General features: G+C 38.6%; 1 protein-coding gene across 1 annotated transcript in view; it reads left to right on the forward strand.

The window, feature by feature from the left end:
• GRIP1 (glutamate receptor interacting protein 1) overlaps positions 1–12,924 on the forward strand; it is a 613,176-nt gene that overhangs the window by 47,191 nt on the left and 553,061 nt on the right. The gene's annotated exons all lie outside the window — the stretch shown is intronic.

Genomic DNA, 12,924 nt, shown 5'->3' on the forward strand with positions numbered 1-12,924 from the left:
ATACTGTTATTAACCTAATTTAGAAAACCTTTGTTAGAGGAGTGACTAGAAAGTGGGACACTGCAGAATGTCAAAAATAGTGAAGTAGAAAACAAGCTTGAGAAAAAAATTTCCAAACAAAAGAAAAGGGCTGATAATATAGAACATGAGAACTATGGGAAAAAATATAGTAGCTTTTAATGGTGTTATTTTTCAGTGATGAGATTAGGCATGGTCTTTATTTTCTTCTTTATACTTTTCAGTATTTTAAAATAGACACTTAAAAAAACACTGTTCCTTTAACACAGAGCGTAGTTGACAGAGAGCACCTAAGGTTTTCAATAAATAATCTCAAGTAATTCAATGAAAATGAAATTGCTTTACAGGCAGTGTTCAGGGAGTTCGGCAAGAGTGAAGCAGCGCAAGTAGGAAGTAAACCTCCTAATTGGGAAAATAGAGCAGAGAGCTTCATGCTGCTAAAGAAGCGCTGTGACTATGCACTTCTAACTAAAAAAAAAAAAAAAGCCCAAGGAATGAATAGCGCTGGCTAGTTACAAGTATTTTGAGAATTCGGAGTAAAGTGCTGAGAAAGCACTGTTATACATGATAATTAACAGTTAGTTAATAATTTATGCTTGTAATTTCAATAAATTATTTATTTATTTTTAATATAATATGCATAATTGTCTGGATCATCATGTATTCTTTCATTTATCCACACCTGGGGTAAACCTAGTTGACCACCCTTGCCATCGTAACCCAAGATACCACCTGGTGGCAGGTATAGAAATTGCAAGGTAAACCCTGGGGAGAAATAAACCTGTGAATGGTCCAGCCTTAGAAATTTAATTCCATGAGGAGACACTAAAGGTAATGACAATTTGAAAGGACTGACTTTGTAATACATATTTATTTATTCTATCTCATATTTCTATGGAAATAGAAGGCCAGAGTGTAAGCTTGCCTAGAAGACATGCTAATTATAAATTCAAATGGATATGGAATTTTAAATTTCTCGTTCACTTAGTGTTTAAATAGTAGCCCCCTGTTGTCTGGGTTGCACAGTTCTGCCCCACAGGCTGTTTGATTGTCTCTTTGCTTATTCTCGTAGATGGGATTATGTACTTTCTAACAGCTGAGTAGAGATTGGCCCTCTCAGAAATTGGCATAGGCTCTCAACCATATCTTTTGGAGGGATCCCTTGGACTTAATTAAAGAAAAACAAATGGCAGTGAAAAAATGCCATGATTTATGGCATACATAAATGCATGTGTATCAATCATTTTCTGTCTTTGTACCAGGAATTAATTAAAATTAAATATGAAAGAGTAGCCATTTGTATTTCTGATCTTTTCAAACAGATTTTAGAATCCCATCTGTGAAATGATCAGGGCCACAATACTTTTCCTCTTTATAATGTAGACTTTAGGCTTAGCAGACAAATTAAATAGCATGATAAAAAAAATTTTAGTGGCTATTTTATTACAGAGGCAGACCTTGACTTACAAATAGGTCCTGTGATGGCCAAAGGGCCTATAGGAACTGGGGACCAGCAAGTTTTATTTCAGACATGCTGCCTCGGCGAGGATTTCCTTCCCTTCTTCATTTCCTTCCATTGCTCCAGTTTAAAACACTCTCCTCCTTCTCCCTCAGTCATTTTTGTTGTTTTTCTCCTCAGTTTCTGTGACTGCAGGTCTGTCGTTCCTCCTCATGCTCTTTCTCATGCTCTTCTGTGCACAGACCCAGCCAGAACTCCTCGGGAGCAGTCTCTTCCTCAGTAATGCCTGTGACTCTTCAAGACTTTGGGCCATTGTGGTTATATTCCTTTGTGTCTCATCCTTCTCAAGAGTCATAGAAAGTGACAAAAAGTAGGGTGATGAGTGATGGGGAAAACATTGCTATTTGTGATAACTTATAACTATGTGTTTTAAAGGGACCCAAAGATCCCCAAATGTAGACAGACTTAAAAGGGCTTTTTGCTTGCTTCAGAGGCCTTTGAGAGCTGTGAAACTTTGAACCCTGGCTGGAAGGTGCTGGTATCGACAATGGAACGGGAAGCAGGGGAGCTTAACCTATAACATCCTCAGATGGAGGAAGGAAGGAAAGAAGGAGAAAAGACGAAAAAAAAAAAGAAATGAAATAAAAGCAAAGGAAAAGAGAAGGTGAAAGAGGGAACTAGCCTTGGATCCCCATGGAGACAGACTGGCAGGAGACACCCTGCCCCTGTTTGATCTTACCCTCCAGCCCTGGTCTGCCAGAGCTTGGGGCATGGAATGGGCCGTGTGAGGCTGGCAGGCAGAGACGGAGGAAGGGATGAGAGTGGAAGTTCTGGATTCCACTGCTTGATCTGTAGATTCAGTGTAATCCCAATCAACATCCCAGCAGACATGTTTTAGTAGAAATTGACAAACTGTGTTTAAAAATCCTGTGGAAATGCAAAGGACTTAGAATAGCCAAAATAACTGGAAAAAATAAAAAAGAACAGAGTTAGGTGACTAACACTGATTTAACATATATTGTCAACATAAAGCTACAGTTATCAAGGCAATGTGGATTGGTATCAAGATAGATGAATAAATCAATGGAACAGAATGGGGAATCCAGAAATGGAGCCACACATTTACGGATAAGTTCTCTTTTGTTTTCTTCTCTCTGTGGTTTTTTTTTTTTTTTTTTTTTTTTCAGACAGGGTCTTACTTTGCCACCCTGGGCTAGAGTGCAGTGGTGTCATCATAGCTCACTGCAACCTCAAACTCCTGGGCTCAAGCGATCCTCCTGCCTCAGCCTCCTGAGTAGCTGGTACTATAGGTGTGCGCCACCATGGCCGGCTAATTTTTCTATTTTTTGTGGAGACAGGATCTTGCTTTTGCTTGGGCTGGTCTCCAACTCCTGGCCTCAAGTGATCCTCCTGCCTGGGCATCCAAAACTGCTAGGATTACAGGTGAGCTGCTGTACCCAGCCGATGACTTCTTTTTGATAAAGGTGCAAAGGCAATTCAGTGGAGAAAGGATAGTCTTTCTAACAAATGGTGCTGAAAATATTGGATATGTAAAATATGTGCTTCCATCTATACTTTATATCATATTAAAAAATTAATTCAAAGTGTTTCATAGGCCTAAATGTTAAACCTAAAACTACAATACTTCTGTAAGAAAACAAGAGAAATTCTTTGTGACTTTGGGCTAGGCAGAAATTTCTTAGATAAGTCACTCAAAGCGCAATCTAAAAGCACATACTGATAAATTAGACTTCCTCATCATTAAAAATGTCTGTTTTTTGAAAGACATTGTTAGTGAATGAAAAGATAGGTCATATACTAGAAGGAAATAACTGTGAAACATATATCTGATCTTGTATCTAGAATTTATAAAGAATGTTCAAAACTCAATAACAAAAAAAAAACCAATTTTTAAAAATGGGCAAAAGATCTGGACACTTAAGCAAAGAAGAATATATCTTCTACACCATTTTTGGACAGCAACTAAACACATAGAAATGTGTTTAACATTGGTAGTCATTAGGGAAATGCAAATTAAACTCAGAGTGAGATATGTGTATACACCTATTAGAATTGTTAAAGTTAAAAATATTGCCCTTAGTAAGTGTTGGCAAGGACATAGAGGAACTGGAACTCTCGTACACTGTTGATGGGAATGTAAAATGGTACAGTCACTGTGAAAAACAATTTGGCAGTTTCTTAAAAAGTTAAAATTTCACCTACCCAAATCATTAAGCCATTTCACTCCTAGGTATTTATGCAAGGGAAATAAAAGCATGTGTACATACAAAGATTTGTACATGAATGTTAATATCAGCTTTATTTGTAAGAGTTAAAACAGCAAACAACCCAAATGTCTATCAATAGGTGAATGGATAAATAAACTGTGATGTAACAGTTGGTGGGAATGTAAACTTATACAGCCATTATGGAGAACAGTATGGAGGTTTCTCAGGAAACTACAAGTAGAACTACCATATGATCCAGCATTCCCACTGCTGGGTATATATCCAAAGAAAGGAAATCAGTATATGGAAGAGATCTCTGCACCCCTATGTTTTTTGCATCATTATTCACAAGAGCCAAGATACAGAATAACCTAGGTGTTCATCACAGATGAATGGATGAAGAAAATGTGGTATATATATACAATGAAATACTATTGAGCCATAATAAAGAATGAAATTCAGTCATTCATGGCTACATAGATGAGCCTGGAGGACATCATGTTGAGTGAAATAAGCCAGGACTGGAAAGATAAATACCCTATGTTCTCACTCATGTGCAAAAGCTAAAAAAGTTGACCCCGTGGAAGTAGAAAGTAGAATAGTGGTTAGTAGAAGCTGGGAAGGGTACTGGGGAGGGGGGACAAGGAGAGATTGGGTAAAGTATACAAAATTACAGCTAGATAGGAGGAATATAGTCATCTATAGCACTGCAGTATAATTGTTAACAATAACTTATTATATATTTTTGGATAGCTGGAAGGAGGGAATTTTGAATGTTTCCAACACAAATGAAAAATGTTTGAGATGATGGATATGCTAATTAGCCTGATCTGATCATTATACATTGTATGTATCAAAACATGACTAGGTACCCCATAAATATGTCCAATTATTATGTATCAATTAAAAAATAAACTGTTGTGTATTCATACAACAAACACTACTCAGCAGTAAAAAGGAATGGACTATTGATAATTGCTCCAGTATGGATGAGTCTTAAAATAATTATGTTGAATACAAGGTAGATTCCTCCAAAAAGAATATATACTGTGTGATTGCATTTGTTTAAAATTCAAAGGAATGCAAGCAGATTTTTGTTTGCCTAGGGGACAGGAAGAAGGATAGATAGCATATGGGATGTGGCGGGAGACAGAGACTAACAAAGTTTCATGAGGAAACTTCTGTGGGGATGAAGCATATATTTTAAATATGAATATCTAATTTAATTTTGACTGTGGTGATGCTTTCTTGGGTGTATATATAAGTCAAAGCTTATCAAATTTTACATTTTAAATACGTGCAGTTTATTGTATGTAAATAATATTTTATCAAGTTGAGAGAAGAAAAGAAAAAAAACCATATTAAGTTTAACCCACTAATATTGTGGGTTTACTCTTGCTGGTTTAAAATGTGCTTTTCTTAAGGATCTGCTTTTCAGTTAACACTTTCTGACTGTTTAAGTTGGCAGTTTCTTTAGTGTTAGTGATATTTAAATGTTTTTAGACATTAAATGCTATGTACAGGCTTAAAATGACACAAACATCAAAGGACCAAAATTTCATGAGAGATTTTGTGAATAAAGCGAGATCAATTACTCATTAAATCAAAACTTTCTCTGCACAACATTATAGAAAGTACAGTGTAATGCTATGCTTTGCAGTAGTGTTACAAACTCTGTTTTCCATATATATTTACTTATTCTTCAAGTGTGCATTAAGTGCCTATTTTTCACTTAACATAAAATGCAAAAAAAGAAATGAGAAAACACCCAGACTTCTAGAGGAGTTCATATTTTGGTTGCAAAGAGATTTATATACATAATCAAGTAACAACTGAAGAAAACCTGAGGAAACTGAGATAGAGTATGGTAGTTGACATTTGTTTCCTACAATACCTAACTTTTCAGGTATTGATTGAGAGCTCTAAATTTTTTCTGCAGAAAATAATGGCATTTTCTCTTGTTTCAGGTTTTTACGTTAATCTTTCATGTATATGTATTTTATCATGAGCCCCATCTTTATTTTAGTTATTACATGTAGGGATTATAGGAGAATTTAATTCTACTTTTACTCTCTTCTTAAAGATATTTGCCTAAGACTTGATTTGAAAATTGCTAATGCTGTTTCTGGCCTAGTTACTCTCACTTGAAATTATAGCAGTAACGTTCAGTAATATTAGCATTTTTTTTCCTAGACGTTACCTCTCTGGCTGTGAAGATTTCCCTTAGATGATTCATGTGAAGCTTTGAAACTGAAGGCACTTTCTGGAGAAGCACTTACCTTTTCTGCTGCTTTTATTTTGAGCAACTTTACAGTGACCATTTTTCATGATGTACATCTTTAACATATTCCCCTTCCTTCCTTCATATTTCATCCTTTAGTATTATAGCCCTGTGCAATCCGGGCCGGAGGTGGTGCTGAGCCTCTGTGTGTCTGCAGGTCCCAGGCGAGTGGGCTGAAAAGGAAGCATCTGTATTTACGTCTTGTCGCCACCCGGCCTCCTGAGGTCCTAACTGTGGTTGCTTGTGTTGTGCAGCTGCCAAGCAGACTCTTGGACTGCCTGCTTCTGCTGCAGACACATATAGGTGCATGTGTGTGTGCCAGGTGCGGGCAGAACTGTGAAGCAGGAAGTTTGCCTTTTGTCCCTGAACATCATTTCTGAAATCATTGCTCTGTCCCCAACTCAGGGTTTCTTTTTATTCCTTTTCCAGTTCACAGTTTTTGTGCTCTGTTTTCCTTATTAAAACCTGCTTTGAGAAAAAAACTTGTTATCAGCCCCATTTAATGTGAATTTCAGTCAACTTCCCCTTGAAGTTTTTGCATTTTAAATTTTACCTTTGAGTAGGGTAAAAGCTTTTCTCTCCCGGGATGGATTTTAGGCCATGGGAAACAAATAGAGAGGAAGAGGTTTTGGGGAAGGGACTGCTTACCTGGTGCATCTGAAATCTTGCTATGGGTCAGTAGTTTTCCAAGTATTTTAGTCCCATGTCCCTTTCTGCTGAAGCTCAGTATGTAAAATTGGTTTTAAAACATGGAGCTGACTGGCTGAGGTGGAAATGGAGTGTCCAGTGGCCCTTTACCCACCTCCCCTTCTACTGGGGGCTGCTGCCCTGAGGGCCCTCTGTAGAGTTCCCTGGACCACAGTTTAAAAACCAACTATGGACTTTTGGCTTCTGCCTGATCTATGGAAACCTGACACAAGAAGCAATATCCAAAAATCATAATAAATTTTCCTGACCCCATCAAAGAGCTGAGGTTGCAGGGAACAAACTGGCCTAAAATCCAAGGCAAACCAGGCACCTCCAAAGAGAGATTAAATGCAGGCCTTGGCTTATCTGTTGCAGAACTCAAGAGGAAGGCAAAGCTGCCACAGAAGCAGGTTAATGGAATTTGGCTTGAATTGTTAAGGGATTGCTAAAGGCTGGATGTAGGACGGCGTGAGGGTACAGAACCTGGGGGAGCTGCAGACCCGAGGGAAGCTTGTACTTACTTGAAGGCTCCTCCACAGGCTTCCCTGGGTGCTCCTAAGACAGACTGAGGATAAGCAAGGAGTCCAAGAGACTCTCTTGATGGTGTAGGTCTGGAGGAGGGGAGGAAGCTGTCTTGAGCCCAGACTTTTGGGAGTTTTCTACCTTCGGGGCAAGGGACAGAACCACTGAGAAAGCCAACCCTGAGATGCAGGGACCCAGGGCTTTCCTAAGACTGAGGTGGGTCCCGGACAACAGAGAACACCCACCTCACCCACCACACCTCAGCCAACCTTATCCTCATGTTCTACTCACTCAGTGTCGCAGGTGTCTATTGCAGTGTAACAGACTGTCTTAGAGTTCTGCAACCTGGGCAGTCTGGGCAGGTCTTCTGCTCTGTGTAGTGTCTCCTGCTGCTGAAATAGCCCTGAGGCTCCTCCGTACCTATAACAGGCACCTGAATGGGGTGGGCTGGGACAGCTGCAGGCTGGTTTGGGGTTGCTTTTCTTCCCTGCACCTTCCCCTTGTGTCTTTGGCTTTCTTGGTGGCTCTTTCCAAGATCAAAAGTAGAAGCTTTCTATCCTCTTAAAGGCTACACCTGGAGCTGGCCACCACCACGTTACATCCAGCACATTCTGCTGGTCAAGGCAGATGACAGAGCCAGCCCCTATTCGAGGGAAAGAGAGTCCATCTCTTGATGGGTGGAACAGCATGCAAATATAGGGAAGGGAATAGTCAGTGGCAGCCAACTCTGTAGATTATCTACCATACTTAATTTGCCATGCTTCTTTTTCTTTCTGTTCTGTCTTTGTCTTTCTTGTTCCCCTCTATCTATTAATAGTTTCTTCCTAAATCTCCACTCATTAGAATACACTCCATTCCTCAAGGCACAACCTAATGACACCACCTTCATGAAAAGGCTAATTGTATAATCTGTCATACAAATTGGGACACTTTGAGAGTGAAATGGCCACTGAAAGGACCATAGGCACAAACTGGGATTGTCCCTGGCAAACAGGAATGAAATATATACTAACTATTCATGAGCCTGTCCCTGATTTTTCCATTCAGGAGTGATGTTTTCCTTCTGCTGAATTTGTTCATATCTTTGATGGGACACATGTTATTCTTCCTGGTATTTTGAATGCAAATAACTGTCAAAGCTCTCTTAGATTGTAAATTCCTAGAGAGCAAATTCTCTGTCTTTCCCAGAGCATTCAGCGTAGTGCTGCACATGTAGTAAGCACTCAGTTGAGAACTGAGGAAGAGAATGGAAGACAGAAATATACCAACACTGATATTCTGAGGTCATTAAAAATATCCAAAAGAACTGAATAGCTTCAGCAGATCTAAGTTCTAGTAATTCTACCTCCTTTATTAACCTTTCATGTGACCTTGGGCAAGTGATTTAATATCTTTCTAGGCATTTCAGTGACTTCATCTCAAACATGAGGGGAATTATACCTGTGCTACATATTTTATAAGGATACTGTAAAGACCAAAGGGAATTGATGTATGCAAAAGCACTTTGAAATATTATATGTGAAAGTGCCTCAACAGGTACAAGATGATATTGTTTCAGTTTGTTTATTTGGTTCTAAAAAGGATACCAATTGAGTGGTCCTGATAGTTTCTTCATCCATTGTTAAATTGTTCTTTTCAGTGGAAGTTCAGACTTTAGTTCCTTTCTTCCAAAATCCTTAACTCTGGTTAAGATAAAGTAGAAGGGACAGTAGATGAGGAGTAACCAAGTACAAGTCTCAGACAGCCACTCCCATCTGTAGCTGAGCATATGAGAAAGTCGCTTTGCTTCTTTGAGTCTGTGCGCATATCTTTAAAATGAAATAATACTTATGCTGTCCCAGGGGATAGTGTGAGGCTCAAATTAAGTGCATGTGGGAAATTCTTATAAAATAAGTATATAGGGTGATATTCGTGATTATTTCAGAATACTCCTTTGTTCTATGGCTTCCTGCCTGATGTTTGATTATGTCTATCATCTGTTGTTTGTGTATATGTGCATATGCGAATTTGCACTTGTTGGATGGACTTTTTAAGTGCCTCAGTGCTTTAATTTCTCAACTGTTTAGAGTTTCTTCTGTCTTTTTTAGAGGATGGAACCATTTTAACTGAATTTCTTACATTTACACAAGCACAAGCTGTGAAGCAAAGTGTTTTCCCTTCTCTCTCAAAGGACAGTATCGTGTGCATCATAAGCAAATATCCAGACAATGAAAACTACTGCAGTACAAATGGCATGAAGGACCTTAGACCTTGCCGTAACCCAGAGTTACATGGTTTCAGATTTCAGTAAAATGCTATCCTGTCCTTACATCCTTGCTGCAGCCACCTGAGAGGTCCGCAGAAGCAGATGACAGGAGTCGTGGTGTTGGTGGCGGGGCCAACAGTAAACCGCAGCTGGGACTCCCAGTAGCCAGGGCTCATTGTGATTAACCAGCGGGGCCATTTCTACTTCACACTCGATTATAATGCAACTTTGTTGTTGCCTCTCATGTGGGGATAATATTTCTGAGGCCCAGCAGCATTTTCTGATTTTGTGCCAACTGTTCCGTTGTCAGCTGCTGTGAATCCTCCTGAATGATGTATCATGTATCCCTGCTCCTGTAGAAATTCAAGGGAAATTGCTCTCTCACTGTTCCAACATGGTTGAAGCCCTTAAGCTGGATTGTTTACACGCAGCATCCATCCAAGGATTATTTGTTTCCTTCCTTGTGTGGCTTTGCGTGTTTGGTGCGCTAGTAAAATCATTCATTTTCCCTTCCTCCTCGATCTCTCCCGCTTCGGATGCCCAACATGGAATTCCTGTCAGAAGTCTTTTTAGACTGCTTCTCCAAAGCTCTGAGGACACCCTGAATTATAAGAATTCACCAGGCCCAAGTTGTGGTGAAGATGCCAGTCTGTCTGCTGTAGCAGGATTTATTTTAAGGCATCTCCGAAGCTTTTTGTTTTATTCTACTTAGAGTCAAAAGAACCCTTCTTGGGGACAGTGAAATATACCCTGACACATTTCTCCTGAGTGCATGTTTATTTATATTTGAGCATGAAAGAGCCCCCTAAGCTTGCTAAAAATTTATATAGCAAAGATTGCAGCTTCTCAAGTCCCTTGTAAAATCATTATGGTTGGTATGACCTCTGGGATAATGCACATCTTAAAGTGGTGCAGAATATCAGCTTGATCAGAGTAGGACGCTACTTAGAATTACTGATGTGTGTGTGTGTTCATGTAATCCCAGCCTTTTTTCTCTCCTGGGTAATAGAAGCGATATCCTTCAGAAAGTCATAGTGCCTTACAAGATACTATTTTAGTTACATAGTAGAGATTCTTTCTGCTGTTCACTGCTGTTATTTAGTGAGTCACTAGGAGAAGTTTTTGTTTTTCCATTTATTTATTTAATTTTTTCACACTTAAAAAATTTAACCATTCTGGAAGGAAATTTTTCTAGAATATATTAAGTACTATTCAACTTTTTAAACTGAAGACACTAAAAGTAATTTGATTTTTTTTGATGTCTCAGTCATTAATTACTGACTGCAGCTTTTTCCAAATTGGTGTCAGCAGAATAGTTATCTACTGCATATTAATAGGTATCTTTTAGAAAAACAATTCTCTGTGATCAAGAAAATTGGATAAATACCGGGTAAACAAAATTAAGCAGCTTCCTTTTTTTTTAAGATTACACTGAGATTTACCCTGTTAATGTGTATTTTAAGTCTCCGAGGTGAGTTATAGAATGGAAATTTTCTTGGATATAATGGGCCAGAGAACCCCCTCTGTGTTACATTTGTTATAGTTCCTGAAGAAAATCTTCAGAACTTTTTGGGAAAATAATGTTTTAGCGTGCTAGCTTCTAGGGTTATCAATATGCATGGGATTATTTGTCTCTACATTGAATTACCCCAGACTTCTGCCAAATTTTTGTCTTCTTTTTAAAAACATTTTCTGTATATACTTGTTTTTTTTTACGGATTTCAGTTGTCACCGTGTTTTGGTCACTCCTAACTGCCTGTGACAGCCTCCTCTTAGCCCACATCAGTTATAATATGGGTGCTCATGTGACTCATCATTAAAACCAGAATACTTTCAGAAGTGTAAGGGAACTTTGTTCACAGTTGTGCTGGGAGGTAGCTGTCATCTGCGATTCTCCAGGGCAAACCAAAATTGTCACGACTAACATCAAATCTAATTAATACAAACTAACACAAATGGCAGAAGGGTTTTTTTGGCTGATGTAAGTGAAATGCTCAGAGGCTGATTGGGTTCTGGTGTGGCTTCCTCAGGGCTCTGGTTTCGTTTACCTGGCTCCATGCATAAGGTTTATCTTTGGGCTGGTCTGCATCATGGTGCAAAATATTAGTAATTGCAGTATTTTCAAGATTTACATCTTGCCAGCCAGATTGCATAGTATGTCATCAGAGAAGAGGGTATCTTTGTCCCAGAGTTTGTAGTAGAAATCCTGAGCTTTGCACTGACTGGACAAACTCCTGAACCAATCCCCAAGACCTGAAGAATTCCAAGAGCTTATTGGTTTGGGTATATCACTGCAATTAGTGTGGAAGAGTGATGGGATTATTCTGATACTACCATGGTTGTCAGAGAATATTCCTGGAGGTGGGACTCAATCCTACTCAGGTAAAATGGCTGTTACATGTTGGAGGCCGGGTAGAAAGGATGTTGAGTCTAATATACATCCCTTCTTACCCGTAGGAGACTTGGCAGCCAGCTATCTAAGTTAATTAGAATTCCCTGTAAAATAACAAGTGTTCAAAAGGCCCTCCTGTAATGAATGTGCTTAAAGTCTGGATTTGTCACGTCTTTTTAGGCTTTTCAGAGGTTTTTTTTTGTCTTCTTCCTAAGTCTCAGTTGTGTTCTAGGTAGATGAGGCCAAATAACTGAACAGTAGATAGATGGAGTAATTAAGAAGGATTTGGCCAATAAATTACTGAGAAAATATTAAGAAATATGTCCTCTAATCAGATTGTTTTGACCATTTTATTACACAAGTAATATATGTTCATCATTAAAAAATAGAAAAGATAGATAAGCAATTTGAAGATAATAAAGAGCATTCGTAATCTCATAGCTCTGATTTAAAACCCAGATTAATTTTTGACCCTCTTCTGATATAAAAAATTGCCTATTCTTGTATAAGTATTTGTGTATGGAAATGGAAAGTCTATTCTGTCTTTGAAAATTAGGAACCACAATATTTATTCTGTGCTGCACCTGGTATTTTCTTTTCCCAACAAATGTTACCCAAATGATGTGATTTAGTAATTTATAATATTGCCTGACTAATACTTCAGCTACCTGTTTTCCCTTCTGCAAAATGCAGATTGAAAAATAGTAGGTTTTCTCACAAAGGTGAAAATGTTTCTCTTAGACATAAATTATTTTCCATTTACAAAGCTGTTCTATTTATTCAGCATATCTCAAAGGAAAATTGTTTTCAAAAATGACTGTTTTGAGACACACGTTTCTTCATCGTTCTATCAGAGACCTATAATGAATCTGATGCAGATTTCTTTTTGAAAGGTTTATTTCTCAGTCTTAAATGTACAGGGACATGTCCAGGAATTGAGTGTCTGCAAATTTGGGGTCCTAGGGGTGATGCTTGAAAAGGGACAGGCGTGGCTGAGCGCGGCTGTGGGACACATGATAAGAGCACAGTTCTCAGCCCTCTCTGGATTCCAGTCCTGGTTCTACCCCTTTCCCTCAACATTTCTGAGTCTCA

Source organism: Lemur catta, chromosome 6, assembly GCF_020740605.2.
Source record: "Lemur catta isolate mLemCat1 chromosome 6, mLemCat1.pri, whole genome shotgun sequence".
Taxonomy (NCBI): Eukaryota; Metazoa; Chordata; class Mammalia; order Primates; family Lemuridae; genus Lemur; species Lemur catta.